This window comes from Rattus norvegicus, chromosome 12 (genome assembly GCF_021556685.1).
Source record: "Rattus norvegicus strain SHRSP/BbbUtx chromosome 12, alternate assembly SHRSP_T2T, whole genome shotgun sequence".
Taxonomy (NCBI): domain Eukaryota; kingdom Metazoa; phylum Chordata; class Mammalia; order Rodentia; family Muridae; genus Rattus; species Rattus norvegicus.
Window position 1 is genome coordinate 15,654,242 of NC_141545.1, and position 16,716 is coordinate 15,670,957.

Genomic DNA, 16,716 nt, shown 5'->3' on the forward strand with positions numbered 1-16,716 from the left:
ATATGGGTAAGACTAAAGGTTCTTAGTTTCTATCAGAAATTCAAGCAAATAAATACCATGAAATATCCCCTCACCTCTGGTGGCTTCATTCAAAAATGCACTCAGAGAATAGAAGCAGGGGGATTAGAAGTTGAAAGACAAAGTTCAAAGCCACATGGATTGTTTGAGCCCAGCATGGGATATGGGAAAACATGCCTCAAAAATATCTACTACATCTATCCACCAAAATTCATCACCTGCCAATGCTTGACTATGGTGCCAGGGAAAAAGAGACAGGCCCTGCAAGTCATTGCTGAGAGGGAGTAATTGAACTCAGTTCTGAACCCACTGATAACTGGCGACCCACAGACTTGAATGGATGGTTCCAAATCCACAGTCACACACACAGGAAACTAGATAAAGTCTTCAGGACACAAAACAAGTCATGAATATGGGAAGGAGCTTTGCAGGGAAGAACTGAGTGTGACAAGGGTGGGGTAAGGAAGAGGTGAGGAGATTTAACCAGAATGTTTTCTATACATAAAGTTGTCTCACAGAGAGAGAGAGAGAGACACTCAGACAGACAGACAGACAGACAGGGAGAGAGATATATTTATTTAATAAAAATAGCTATTAAAATGCAGATAGAAATAGTCAATCATCAGGGGAAGCACCAAGAGTCCCGTGGAAGAGTGGGGGCAGGATTCAGTGAGCCAGAGTGGTCAAGGACACCACAAGAAGATCTAGGGAATCAACTAACCTGGGACCCTGGGTCTCACAGAGACTGAACCACCAACCAAAGAATATTCAGAGGCTGGACCTAGGACCCTACACTTATACAGCACATGTGCAGCTTGTTCTTCTTGGGTCCCCCAACAATTGCAGCAGAAACTATCTGCTACCTACCATTAGATTCCTTTCCATAAACTAGACTACCTGGAAGAGCCTCAGTAAGAAAGGATTCATCTACACTTGCTGAGACTTGATATCCCAGGAACATAACCTAGAACAGGTTTCACCTACACAGAGGAGAAGGGAAGGAGGTACTAGGGGAGGTATTTGTGAGGTTGGGACTGGGAAGAGAGTACAAAGTCATTGCTGCTACCAAAATTTTTTCTTAGAAAATTAAGTAGAGACACCGCTGGGACCTGAAGGGACCAGATCAACAGTTCTCTGCACCTAAATCCCGTGGGAGGGAGAGCTAAACCTTCAGAGAGGCAGACATGCCTGGGAAGCCAGAAGAGACTACACTCTGCCCACATTTCTGACTCCAGAGGAAAACACCTAACACCATCTGGGACCCTGGTGCACAGGGGCTCCCGGAAAAGGCGGCACAGGCCCTCCTGGTTGCCGCCCTCACGAAGAGCTCAAAAGCAACACCCCACGAGCAAACTTGAGCCACGGAACAACAGGTAAGACCAACTTTTCTGCTACAAGCGACCTGACTGGTGGTCTCAGGACACACAGAGGCAAAATTCCTCTGGGACTAGACACTTCCGGTTTTTAGCTGAATTCCCAACCACGCTGATCCCCACCCACAGCTCACTGCTCCTAAACCCCATGGGAGAGAGAGCTCACCACCTGGACAGGTGGGCACTCCTGAGACTGCAGAGTGGGAGAGGCCACCAATACTGCCTACTGCTGCCCACAGCCTTGGCCCAAGAGGAAACTGTATACGGTCTCTGGGAACCGGAAGATAGGGGCACTGGAGCTGCAGGTCCCCTGTGCTCCAGACACCGCCAGGACCTGAAGGGACTGAATCAACAGTTCTCTGCACTCAAATCCCGTGGAGGGAGAGCTAAACCTTCAGAGAGGCAGACACGCCTGGGAAACCAGAAGAGACTACACTCTGCCCAAATTTCTGACTCCAGAGGAAAACACCTAATACCATCTGGGACCCCGGTGCACGGGGGCTCCTGGAAAAGGTGGCTCAGGCACTCCTGGTTGCTGCCCTCACAGAGAGCTCAAAAACAGCACCCCACGAGCAAACTTGAGCCGCAGGACCACAGGTAAGACCAACTTTTCTGCTCCAAGCGACCTGCCTGGTGAACTCAGGACACAGGCCCACAGGAACAGCTGAAGACCAGTAGACAGGAAAAACTACACACCCAAAAGCAGAACACTCTGTTCCCATAACTGGCTGAAAGAAAACACGGAATAAGGGCTATAGCACTCCTGACACACAGGCCTATAGGACAGTCTAGCCACTGTCAAAAATAGCAGAAAAAGTAACACCAGAGACAATCTGATGTCGAGAGGAATGCACAGGAACCCAAGCAACAGAAACCAAGACTACATGGCATCATCAGAACCCAATTCTCCCACTAAAGCAAACACTGAATATCCAAACACACCAGGAAAGAAAGATCTAGATTTAAAATCATATTTGATCATGATGCTGGAGGACTTCAAGAAAGACATGAGAATTCCCTTAGATAAATGCAGGAAAACATAAATAAACAAGTACAAGCCCATAGAGAGGAATCACAAAAATCCCTGAAAGAATTCCAGGAAAACACAATCAAACAGTTGAAGGAATTAAAAATGGAAATAGAAGCAATGAAAAAAGAACACAGGGAAACAACCCTGGATATAGAAAACCGAAGGAAGAGACAAGGAGCCGTAGATACAAGCATCACCAACAGAATACAAGAGATGGAAGAGAGAATCTCAGGAGCAGAAGATTCCATAGAAATCATCAACACAACTGTCAAAGATAATGTGAAATGGAAAAAGCTACTGGTCCAAAACATACAGGAAATCCAGGACTCAATGAGAAAATCAAACCTAAGGATAATAGGTACAGAAGAGAGTGAAGACTCCCAGCTCAAACGACCAGTAAGTATCTTCAACAAAATCATACAAGAAAACTTCCCTAACCTAAAGAAAGAGATGCCAGTAAACATACAAGAAGCCTACAGAACTTCAAAAAGATTGGACCAGAAAAGAAACTCCTCCTGTCACATACTACTCAAAACACCAAATGCACAAAATAAAGAAAGAATATTAAAAGCAATAAGGGTAAAAGGTCAAGTAACATATAAAGGCAGACCTATCGGAATCACACCAGACTTCTCGCCAGAGACTATGAAAGCCAGAAGATCCTGGACAGATGTCATACAGACCCTAAGAGAACACAAATGCCAGCCCAGGTTACTGTATCCTGCAAAAATCTCAATTAACATAGATGGAGAAACCAAGATATTCCATGACAAAACCAAATTTACACAATATCTTTCTACAAATCCAGCCCTAAAGGATAATAAATGGTAAAGCCCAACATAAGGAGGCAAGCTATAGCCTAGAAAAAGCAAGAAACTAATCATCTTGGCAACAAAACAAAGAGAAGAAAAGCACACAAACATAACCTCACATTCAAATATGAATAAAACAGGAAGCAATAATCACTATTCCTTAATATCTCTCAACATCAATGGTCTCAACCCTCCAATAAAAAGACATAGATTAGCAAACTGGACACGCAATGAGGACCCTCCGTTCTGCTGTCTACATGAAACATACCTCAGAGACAAAGACAGACACTACCTCAGAGTGAATGCCTCGAAAACAACTTTCCAAGCAAATGGTCAGAAGAAGCAAGCTGGAGTAGCCATTCTAATATCGAATAAAATCAATTTTCAACTAAAAGTCATCAAAAAAGATAAGAAAGGAAAAAGGAAAAATCCACCAAGATGAACTCTCAATCCTAAATATCTATGCTCCAAATACAAGGGCACCTACATACATAAAAGAAACCTTACTAAAGCTCAAAACACACATTGAACATCACACAATAATAGTAGGAGATTTCAACACCCCACTCTCATCAATGGACAGGTCATGGAAACAGAAATTAAACAGAGATGTAGACAGACTAAGAGAAGTCAGGAACCAAATGGACTTAACAGATATTTATAGAACATTGTATCCTAAAGCAAAAGGACATACCTTCTTCTCAGCTCCTCATGGTACTTCCTCCAAAATTGACCATATAATTGGTCAAAAAATGGACTTCTACAGGTACAGAAAGATAGAAATAATCCCATGTGTGCTATCAGACCACCACGCCCTAAAGCTGGTATTCAATAACAATAAGGGAAGAACACCCACATATACGTGGAAGTTGGAAAAAGCTCTACTCAACGATAACCTGATCAAGGAAGAAACAAAGAAAGAAATTAAAGACTTTTTAGAATTTAATGAAAACGAAGGTATAACATACCCAAACTTATGGGACACAATGAAAGCTGTGCTAAGAGGAAAACTCATAGCTCTGAGTGCCTGAAGAAAGAAACAGGAGAGAGCATATGTCAGCAGCTTGACAGCACACGTAAAAGCTCTAGCACAAACAGAAGCAAATACACCCAGGAGTAGTAGAAGACAGGAAATAATCAAACTCAGAGCTGAAATCAGCCAAGCAGAAACAAAAAGGACCATAGAAAGAATCAACAGAACCAAAAGTTGGTTCTTTGAGAAAATCAACAAGATAGACAAACCCTTAGCCAGACTAATGAGAGGACACAGAGATTAACAAAATCATAAATGAAAAGGGAGACATGACTACAGATTCAGAGGAAATTCAAAAAATCATCAGCTCTTACTATAAAAGCCTATACTCAACAATACTTGAAAATCTGCAGGAAATGGACAATTTCCTAGACAGATACCAGGTTCCGAAGTTAAATCAGGAACAGATAAACCAGTTAAACAACCCCATAGCTCCTAAGGAAATAGAAGCAGTCATTAAAGGTCTCCCAACCAAAAAGAGCCCAGGTCCAGACAGGTTCAGTGCAGAATTCTAAGAGACCTTCATAGAAGACCTCATACCAATACTGTCCAAACTATTCCACAAAATTGAAACAGATGCAGCACTACTGAATTCCTTCTATGAAGCCACAATTACTCTTATACCTAAACCACACAAAGACCCAAAAAAGAAAGAGAACTTCAGACCAATTTCCCTTATGAATATCGACGCAAAAATACTCAATAAAATTCTGGCAAACTGAATCCAAGAGCACATCAAAACAATCATCCACCATGATCAAGTAGGCTTCATCCCAGGCATGCAGGGATGGTTTAATATACGGAAAACCGTCAATGTGATCCATTATATAAACAAACTGAAAGAACAAAACCACATGATCATTTCATTAGATGCTGAGAAAGCATTTGACAAAATTCAACACCCCTTCATGATAAAAGCCCTGGAAAGAATAGGAATTGAAGGCCCATACCTAAACATAGTAAAAGCCATATACAGCAAACCAGTTGCTAACATTAAACTAAATAGAGAGAAACTTGAAGCAATCCCACTAAAATCAGGGACTAGACAAGGCTGCCCACTCTCTCCCTACTTATTCAATATAGTTCTTGAAGTTCTAGCCAGAGCAATCAGACAACAAAAGGAGGTCAAGGGGATACAGATTGGAAAAGAAGAAGTCAAAATATCACTATTTGCAGATGATATGATAGTATATTTAAGTGATCCCTAAAGTTCCACCAGAGAACTACTAAAGCTGATAAACAACTTCAGCAAAGTGGCTGGGTATAAAATTAACTCAAATAAATCAGTAGCCTTCCTCTACACAAAAGAGAAACAAGCTGAGAAAGAAATTAGGGAAACAACACCCTTCATAATAGACCCAAATAATATAAAGTACCTCGGTGTGACTTTAACCAAGCAAGTAAAAATCTGTACAATAAGAACTTCAAGACTCTGAAGAAAGAAATTGAAGAAGACCTAAGAAGATGGAAAGATCTCCCATGCTCATGGATTGGCAGGATTAATATAGTAAAAATGGCCATTTTACCAAAAGCGATCTACAGATTCAATGCAATCCCCATCAAAATACCAATCCAATTCTTCAAAGAGTTAGACAGAACAATTTGCAAATTCATCTGGAATAACAGAAAACCCAGGATAGCTAAAACTATCCTCAACAATTAAAGGACTTCAGGGGGTATCACTATCCCTGAAGTCAAGCAGTATTTCAGAGCAATAGTGATAAAAACTGCATGGTATTGGTACAGAGACAGACAGATAGACCTATGGAATAGAACTGAAGACCCAGAAATGAACCCACATACCTATGGTCACTTGGTTTTTGACAAAGCAGCCAAAACCATCAAATGGAAAAAAGCATTTTCAGCAAATGTGCTGGTTCAACTGGAGGTCAACATGTAGAAGAATGCAGATCGATCCATGCTTATCACCCTGTTCAAAGCTTAAGTCCAAGTGGATCAAGGACCTCCACATCAACCAGATACACTCAAACTAATAGAAGAAAAACTAGGGCAGCATCTTGAACACATGGGCCCTGGAAAAAATTTCCTGAACAAAACACCAATGGCTTATGCTCTAAGATCAAGAATCGACAAATGGGATCTCATAAAACTGCAAAGCTTCTGTAAGGCAAAGGACAGTGTGGTCAGGACAAAATGGCAACCAACAGATTAGAAAAAGTTCTTTACCAATCCTACAACAGATAGAGGCCTTATATCCAAAATATACAAAGAACTCAAGAAGTTAGACCGCAGGGAGACAAATAACCCTATCAAAAAATGGGGTTCAGAGCTAAACAAAGTATTTACAGCTGAGGAATGCCGAATGGGTGAGAAACACCTAAAGAAATGTTCAACATCTTTATTCATGAGGGAAATGCAAATCAAAACAACCCTGAGATTTCACCTCACACCAGTGAGAATGGCTAAGATCAAAAACTCAGGTGACAGCAAATGCTGGCGAGGATGTGGAGAAAGAGGAACCCTCCTCCATTGTTGGTGGGATTGCAGCCTGGTACAACCATTCCGGAAATCAGTCTGGAGGTTCCTCAGAAAATTGGACATTGAACTGCCTGAGGATCCAACTATACCTCTCTTGGGCATATACCCAAAAGATGCCCCAGCATATAAAAAAGACACGTACTCCACTATGTTCATAGCAGCCTTATTTATAATAGCCAGAAGCTGGAAAGAACCCAGATGCCCTTCAACAGAGGAATGGATACAGAAAATGTGGTACATCTACACAATGGAATATTACTCAGCTATCAAAAACAATGACTTTATGAAATTCATAGGTAAATGGTTGGAACTGGAAAATATCCTGAGTGAGGTAACCCAATCACAGAAAAACACACATGGTATGCACTCATTGATAAGTGGCTATTAGCACAAATGCTTGAATTACCCTAGATGCCTAGAACACATGAAACTCAAGACGGATGATCAAAATGTGAATGCTTCACTCCTTCTTTAAAAGGGGAACATGAATACCATTGGTAGGGAATAGAGAGCCAAAGATTAAAAGAGAGACAGGAGGAACACCCATTCAGAGCCTGCCCCACATGTGGCCCATACATATACAGCCACCCAATTAGACAAGATGGATGAAGCAAAGAAGTGCAGGCAGACAGGAACTGGATGTAGATCTCTCCTGAGAGACACAGCCAGAATACAGCAAATACAGAGGCGAATGCCAGCAGCAAACCATTGAACTGAGAACAGGACCCCCGTTGAAGGAATCAGAGAACGAACTGGAAAGCTTGAAGGGTCTCGAGACCCCATATGAACAACAATGCCAACCAACCAGAGCTTCCAGGGACTAAGCCACTACCTAAAGACTATACACGGACTGACCCTGGACTCTGACCTCATAGGTAGCATTGAATATCCTAGTAAGAGTACCAGTGGAAGGGGAAGCCCTGGGTCCTGCTAAGACTGAACCCCCAGTGAACATGATTGTTGGGGGGAGGGCGGCAATGGGGGGAGGATGGGGAGGGGAACACCCATAAAGAAGGGGAGGAGAGGGGTTAGGGGGATGTTGGCCCGTAAATCGGGAAAGGGAATAACACTCGAAATGTAAATAAGAAATACTCAAGTTAATAAAAAAAGAAATGTAAATAAGAAATATTCACGTTAATAAGGATAATAAATAAATAGATAGATAGATAGATAAATAACCGCAAAAAAAGAAAATTAAGTACAAAGAAAACAACAAAATCCCCTAGCCCAACCAAGATCCGCGGGCTCCTGAGTGTAGGAGGGAATACTGAAAAAAGATGGACTTTAGAAAAATCAAACTACCAACACTATGTGCTTGAGGTGTAAAAATTCATTATTTTCTCAACTGGAACCCCACACTGCAGAGGGTCACACAACGACAAGTGCAATGCTTACACATGCAGCCCATTCCCACCAAGCTGACATCAGACAATGATTGTTAATATTTACTGTCCTGAGCACCTGATACCCATTTGCTGATATCATCCACTGTACAACCTGTGAGGGATAACTCTGTCACAGGTGAACAAAACATGCTCCAAATGATAACTGATTCAACCAATGTTACATAATAAATCCCTAACATGATCAGGATCCAATAAAAATAAATTAGATCATCTCCTTTTGTCTCTTACCTCCAATATCCCCAATACCCCTACTCTCTCTCAAATTCATGGCCTCTTTTTGATTAATCTTATTGTTCCACATATATAAATATATAAATGCAACCTGTTGTGTCCATATAGTGTGGCGCATATATATATGTAATGTATATGTATATGTATATGTATATGTATATGTATATGTATATGATGTATATGTATATGTATATGTATATGTATATGTATATGTATTTGTATATGTATATGTATATGTATATGTATATGTATATGTATATGTATATGTATATGTATATGTATATGTATATGTATATGTATATGTATATGTATATGATGATTCCTGGGCTAACACTTGCTGTGGGCAGTCAATTAAGGGACTCATCCCTAGGAAAAACTGAGGTTCAATCTCTCAGGAGTCAGTAATTCCCTGGAGTTCTTCATCTAAATGAGGGTGTCTTGTGAAATTTCCCCATCCACCCTAGCATGTATATTCAAGATTTCATTATTCAGATCCTGTTTATGTAATCATTTTGTTAATGTTTCATGAGTATTGCACCCCTGTCATTTCCAGGAGACACCATCTGACAACAGACTTATGAGTCCTCTGACTATCTTGCTGCCCCTCTGAGACTGTATCCCCAGTATTCCCTGAGACTTAGGTGTGCAGGTTGTATTGTAAGGTGCCAAGGTCTTCACCTTTAACTGACTCACCCTTGCAAGATGTTATACAGGATTTCTGGGGGAAACAGCAGTTCACAACCATTAGGATACTTCCTAATGTGTAAGAAACACCAGTGTTCATCCTTCTAAGCAGAAACAAGGTAAGGAGGACCAGAAAGCAGACAATGAGCACTGGGGAAGGTGAGGCTGAACTTCTTGGGCTCTAAAGGATAACACATGCTGTTGAATTTATAGCAAATAAAACCAACAAGGATTTCCACATGATGGTTACTTTCCAATCCTTCCAAGAAACTGTCTTGATGTTAGCTCGTCATTAATACACACACGGCAGGTCATAGCTTATAAGTGCCTTTATATTCTCTTCGTAGTCTGCAAAGTAAGTCCCTGAGATACATAATCTACTGTCCCCATGTTGGAGCTGAAGTTTTGGCTCAAAATTTAAGATAATTGTCTGCTCTTGTAAAGGACCTGGGTTCAATTCCCATTAACATTCTGGTGACTCACATGATTTTTAGCTCCAGCTCTTGACTATTTGTAGCTGAATAGGGCAATGTACTTTCCAGCAAGACTCCCGTACACATAAAGATTTCTTCTTAAATCTCTAATGCCCATGTTACAGAAGTGGAGAACTACAGCTAAGGGATGAACTTGCACAAAGTAATCGTTACTGGATTATTTTATTTATTACATTTTTGAATAAAATCCAAAAGATTTCACAAAGCCATAGCAACTCAGACACTTATTAAGGAGGGCACCAAGCCCAGAACAGTTGTAACAAACAAAAAAGAGAAAAACCAAGCAACATGTGTGCCTTTATTATGAGAATCAGTACAAAAAAAGTCCTATGCTAAATAGTAGTAAACAAAACCCCCTGACAGGAGTCACAAGAGCACATTCCATGACAAAATCAATTCAACCCAAACTCAGGATGCTTAGCACAGAAAGCAATGTGAATATCAGCTGTAACATTAACAATGAAAGAAAAAGTTATAGGCTCTAAAAGTAGTTCAGAGAACGAAGTCACCTGTCTCCATGACTGATGATCTGAGTTCAATTCCAAGAATCTATGTGATAGAACAGAATGAATTCCCTCAGGTTTTCTTCTTGTCTTTTCAGCCCACAGACAAGTATACTTACATATAAGCAAGTAAATATGTAATAAATACTTTTTTGTATTCCATGATAGGGTTCTTCTCAGGATGCCAGAGACCTGGAATAGAGAAGGGCCTCAGGACTCTTAGGGAAAAACTGGGGAAACAATTGAAGGGGTTAGGAACTTCACATGAAGACCAATAGAGTCTGTGGCTGAACGTTCCCCTAATGAATAAAGATTTTAGGGATCCAATCACTGGGCAAGTAGGTTGGACTTCTGTTAGGAGAGAGAAAGAGAGGAAGCAGGAAAATAGAGTCTTTTGGACCAGACAGATTATGGAGGACAAAATGTAAACAGCAGAAGCCCCTAGATAAGGTAGCAAATCCTCCAGGATCCTCTACTGGAGGATTGAAAACTTAAAATTTACAAATTAGGATGCTAGTTGCTACATGCACTGATTGTGTTGCCTGTTGACTCTAAACTAAGTTTGTGTGATGTTTTTCTTCACTCAGAGACTCAACTGGTTTCCAGAGAGAAAGGTATGGCGATGAAGTGTGGTTTTGGGTGAAATGCATCCCAACTATCCATGGGAATTTGGAAGCATGGGGCTGTTGTAGCAGCGATGCGGCATGGGAATTTAATGAGCCAGGTGGAGAGATTTCAGAGTTCTGGTTGAGAGAGGCTGCTGGGCTGAGAACAGATTGGACTACCTGTCGTGGATTGCTTTTTTTAAATTTTCACGCAACAAGAGTCAACTAACGTGGACCCTTGGGGGCTCTAACTGAACCACCAACCAAATGCATAGACAGGCTGGACCTAGTCCCCTATCTCTCAAATCTCCCTACCCCTACTCACACCCACACCTGGGCATATGTAACAAAGCATATATAAAACATGTAACAAAAACTCGGGCTTCATATGGGTTTCCCAACAACTAAAGTGAGGGTTGTCGCTAAAGCTGTTCTCTGTTGTGTGTAGTTTTATAAGAATTCTCTGCTTTTGTCTGGGAGCTATTGTCCATGCTCTGACCTCTCCTGGCTTTGCAACCCCCTCTGCCATTTGACACAACCAACCCAACTCCTGGATTCCTTTTCTACCCACCTTTGCACTTGGAGGGATTGAGTTACAAGCCCCCTCCTGAGACTTGGATCTGTGGATGAAAGAGACACACATAGCTACTTCGCCTTTAGAACCTGCCTTTAGACACAATTGCTGGGTGCAGATACCTCGTGTATAGAAATGCGTGCCCTTATCAATTTATGCTCTCCATCTCTCTCTCTCTGCTATAAACTTAGTGGTATGCATCAACTAGCCTCCAGCAACATCCTTGGCCCCGACCCGTAGCAGAGGCATTCAGGACCTAGCTGCCCTGAGACTATCTATATATGACTATTTCTTTATTCTGGTTCCAAAGCAAGGAAGAACGTATCTCTTTTCCTACATCTCTCTTTCCTCTTAGGAGATGGAATTCCCACCTATCCCTTCCTCCCAGCAATTGGCCCCCAGCCTTCTTTACTGACAAATCTAGAAACAATTGGGGAAAAGACCTTAGAGGGAGGACTTCCCCTTTACCCCGTCTGTAGAATATATTCCCCTAACTGAGCTGCACTGTCTTGGCCTCAGTGGGAGAATAGCACCTAGCCCTGCAGAGACCTGATGTACCAATTTGGGGCGGCGGGAGGATACACAGGCTGGTCTCTACCCTCTCAAGGGAGGATACACAGGCTGGCCTCTACCCTCTCAGGTAAGAAAGGGAAGGGGATTGCAGGAACGAATGTGGTGGAGACCCAGGAGGGGGGAAGCGACTGGTATGTAAAATGAATAAATAAATTAAAGGGGAGCAAAAGTAGCAACAAACAAGTATCAACACCTCCACCTATATGTTCATAACTGCCTTTTCAGGCCTCAGCAGGCAAGGCATGTGCACCCCCCCAAAGTCCTTCTTTTTTTTTATTTATTTTATTTTATTTTTTTATTAACTTGAGTATTTCTTATATACATTTCGAGTGTTATTCCCTTTCCCGGTTTCTGGGCAAACATCCCCCTCCCCCTCCCCTTCTTTATGGGCGTTCCCCTCCCCATCCTCCCCCCTTGCCGCCCTCCCCCCAACAATCTAGTTCACTGGGGGTTCAGTCTTAGCAGGACCTAGGGCTTCCCCTTCCACTGGTGCTCTTACTAGGATATTTATTGCTACCTATGAGGTCAGAGTCCAGGGTCAGTCCATGTATAGTCTTTGGGTAGTGGCTTAGTCCCTGGAAGCTCTGGTTGCTTGGCATTGTTGTACCTATGGGGTCTCGAGCCCTTTCAAGCTCTTCCAGTTCCCCAAAGTCCTTCTAATAAAATTGTGAACTCTCAAAAGTTTGGAAATAAATATGTCAGTGAACAAATATTTGTGTATAGAAACATTTAATTTTTAGATGTCATCAACATAACAAAATATTCTCTAAAAATATAATAAAACCACTTTCTTTTGTTAAATTTTTTGAGAATGTTTTACCACTATATGCATATGCATATTTCCACCATTTTCTGATCTCCTCCAAGTTCTCCTATTACCTCATCCCCTTTCAACTACATACAGATATACATATACAAATATATATGTATCTATATATGTCCATATTCATATACATACACCATTTAGTGCTGCTTGTATGTATATCAGTTTAGGGATGACCAATTGCAGGTGTGTCAACTCACAGCCACATGCACCTAGAGTCACTCCAAATGCATCCCAACACAAAACCATAAACTAAAACATTTTAAGCTCAGGGGTTGGTAAGAAGATGCAACTTTTGTAATTCAATTTGTTGTCTATGGCATGAGATTTGCAGATGATAGCACTTTTTCACAAGGTCAAAACAACAGTCAACTGTTTGACAATTTCAACATTAGCACATGCAATTTTGCTCTCTGGACCTCTTCAACCCCAAAACTTTACAAAATGGTACACTATTTTACAACAGAGCCCCTCACTTTAATTTTTGTTGTTGACACTTTTTTCCTTTCACAAGACTGACAGCATCCCAGAGCAATCAGGAGGCAAAATTTGAAGATAACTGAAGAAAATAAATACTTGTTTAACCTCCCCCATTGAACTCAAGAATGTCAGGGGTAGCAATGGGGTGGAAAATGAATGTTTACAAGGGTTTATTTACCAAGATAAAGTGAGTTCATGAGTTAGAACTCTAGAACACTGAGAAGATGGCTTCCTTGACCACAGAACGAATCTGCCCCTAGAAGTCAGTAACCACCAATAGATTTGTTATTTTCTTTAAATTACATTTCTTGTGTATTGGAAGGACATGCCACACTGTGGGAGAGGAGGTCAGAGGACAATGTTGAGGACCTAGCTCTTGAATTTCACTATGTGATTTCCTGTGAGTATTTTCTAGACAAATAGCAGGTACCAAAGTTAAATCAGGATCAGACAAACCATCTAAACTCCTAAAAAAATAGAAGCAGTTATTAAAAATCTCCCAACCAAAAAAAGCTCATGATCAAATGGGTTTAGTGAAGAATTCTATCAGAACTTCATAGCAGACCTCATACAAATACTGTCCAAATTATTAGACAAAAGAGAAACAGAAGAAACTCTACTTAATTCCCTTTATGAAGCCACAACTACGCTTATACCTAAACCACACAAAGACCCAACAAACAAAGAGAACTTAAGTTGCTTCAGTGTCCTGGTGCAGTTAGTCATGTTTTTTGCATGCTCAATCAGCCGAGATACCTGAGGAAATCCAGACCCAAGAACAACCAATGGAGGAGGAGGAGGTCGAGATCTTTGCCTTTCAGACAGAAATTGCCCAGTTAATGTACTTGATCACCAACACGTTGTACTCAAACAAAGAGCTCTTTCTGAGGGGGCTTATTTCCAACTCCTCAGATGCTCTGGATAAAATCAGATACAAGAGCTTGACAGACTCTAAAAACCTGGATTCTGGGAAGGAGTTACACATTAATCTTGTTCCCAGAAAACAAGATCAAACCCTCACTATTGTGGATACTGACATTGGCATGACCAAGGCTGACTTGATCAATAACATTGGCACTATTGCCAAGTCATGCACCAAAGCCTTCATGACCATGCTTTGCAGGCTCATGGAGATATCTCTATGATTGTCCAGTTTGGTGTTGGTTTTTACTCTGCATATTTGGTTGCCGAGAAAGTGACTGTCATCATGAAGCAGAATGATGATGAGCAGTATGCCTGGGAATCCTTAGCTAAGGGATCCTTCACAGTGAGGACTGACACAGGTGAACCAATGGGTCGTGGAACAAATGTTATCTTGCATCTGAAAGAAGACCAAACTGTGTAATTGAAGGAAAGGAGAATAAAAAAATTGTGAAGAAATATTCTCAGTTTATTGGCTATCCCATTATTCTCTTTGTGGAGAAGGAACATGACATCAGTCATGACGAAACCGGAGAAAAGGAAGAGAAAGAAAAGGAAGAAAAGGAGTCTGATGACAAGCCTGAAATAGAAGACATTGGTTCTGATGAAGAAGAAGAAGAAAAGAAGGATGGTGACAAGAAGAAAAAGAAGAACCTAAAGGAAAAGTACATTGATCAAGAAGAACTCAACAAAACAAAGCCAAATTGTACAAGAAATCCTGATGACATTACATAAGAATATGGACAGTTCTTCAAAAGCTTAGCCAACGATTGGGAAGAACATTGGGCAGTAAAGAATTTTTCTGTTGAAGGATAATTAGAATCCCGGGTCATTCTTTTTGTACCAAGATGGGCTCCTTTTGATCTGTTTGAAAACAGAAAGAAAAAGAAGAACATCAAGTTGTATGTTCGTAGTATTTTTATCATGGATAACTATGAGGAGTTAATCTCTGAGTATCTGAATTTCATCAGAGGGGTGGTGGATTTTGTGGATCTCCCTCTAAATATTTCCCATGAAATGCTGCAACAAAGCAAAATTCTGGAAGTTATCAGAAAGAATTTCGTCAAGAAATTCTTAGAACTATTTACTGAACTGGCTGAAGATAAAGAGAACTACAAAAAGTGTTATGAGCAATCCTCAAAAATTATAAAGTTTGGAATTCATGAAGACTCTCAAAATTGGAAGAAGCCTTCAGAGCTGTTGAGATACTACACATCTGCTTCTGGGGATGAGATGGTTTCTCTGAAGGACTACTGCACCAGAATGAAGGAAAACCAGAAGCACATCTATTTTTATCACAGGTGAGACCAAGGACCAGGTTGATAACTCAGCCTTTGTGGAACCTCTTCAAAAGCATAGCTTAGAAGTAATCTATATGATTGAGCCCATTGATGAGTATTGTGTGCAACAGCTGAAGGAATTTGAGGACAAGACCTTGATGTCAGTTACAAAACAAGGACAGGAACTTCCAGGGAATGAAGAGAAAAAGAAGAAAAAAGGAGAAAAAAAGACAAAATTTAAGAACCTGTGAAAAATTATGAAAGATATTTTGGAGAAAAGGGTTGAAAAAGTGGTTGTGTCAAACCAATTGGTGACATCCCTATGCTGTATTGTCACAAGCACATATGGGCAAACAGAAAATATGGAAGAATCATGAAAGTTCAAGCATCAAGCACTCAAAGACAACTCAACAATGAGTTACATGGCAGCAAAGACACACTTGGAGATAAACCCTGACCACTCCATTATTGAAACAAAGCAAAAGGCAGAGGCTGAAAAGAATGACAAGTCATGAAGGATCTGGTCATCTTGATGTATGAAAATGCACTCCTGTCTTCTAGCATCTGCCTGGAAGATCCCCAAACCCATGCTAACAGGATCTACACTATGATCAAGTTTTGTTTAGGTACTGATGAGGATGATCCTACAGTGGATGATACCAATGCTGTTGTAACTGAAGAAATGCCACCCCTGGAGGGAGATGATGACACATCATGCATGGAAGAAGTAGTCTAGGCTTCGCCAGAACTGTGTTTGATGCTTACCTTGATTCCTTCTGATAATATATTTCCCATGATTTTTGTTTATTTTTGTTAACATGTAAAATATCTGTGTGGCATGGAATCTATGGGGAAGAAAAAATTTCTACATGTGATACTGTGATACAATAGGTTTGACTCAAGAGGTTGATAGAAAGTTTGGTGTAAGACATAATGTAACCTACTATTAATTTTAACTACATGGTCTGAACAGCTTAGCTGTAGATCTGGATTCCCTAGTAGACCAAATTAAGATGGCTTAAGTTTCATCTTAAATTTCTTTTTTTTTCATTTTTAAAAAATTTTTATTAGCTAAATTCCATTACATATATTTCTTTTTTCCCATCTTTATTAAATTGGGTATTTCTTATTTACATTTGAAATGTTATTCCTTTTTCCAGTTTCCAGGCCAACATCTTCCTAACCCTTCCCTCTCCCCTTCTATATGGGTGTTCACCTCCCATCCTCCAACCATTACTGCACCCCCCCCCCAAGAATCCCATTCACTGGGGGTCCAGTCTTGGCAGGACCAAAGGCTTCCCCTTCCACTGGTGCTCTTACTAGGATATTCATTTCTACCTTTGCAGTTGGAGCCCAGGGTCAGTCCATGTATAGTAT

The 16,716-nt window shown here is 40.7% G+C and overlaps 1 protein-coding gene and 1 pseudogene across 3 annotated transcripts in view; one reads left to right on the top strand and one right to left on the bottom strand.

Moving 5' to 3' along the window:
• Cyp3a73 (cytochrome P450, family 3, subfamily a, polypeptide 73) overlaps positions 1–14,099 on the bottom strand; it is a 38,949-nt gene extending 24,850 nt beyond the window's left edge. The window contains exon 1 of one of the 2 annotated variants that reach the window (XM_087579650.1): positions 13,895–14,099. The gene's annotated coding sequence lies outside the window, so the exon portion shown is untranslated. The remainder of the gene's footprint in view (positions 1–13,894) is intronic. The other variant, XM_087579647.1, reaches the window with a different exon arrangement.
• LOC148002188 (heat shock protein HSP 90-alpha pseudogene) lies at positions 13,897–16,146 on the top strand (annotated as a pseudogene). The gene has a single exon (XR_015634635.1). The product of XR_015634635.1 is annotated as a heat shock protein HSP 90-alpha pseudogene (transcript).
• The last annotated feature ends 570 nt before the right edge of the window (positions 16,147–16,716 follow it).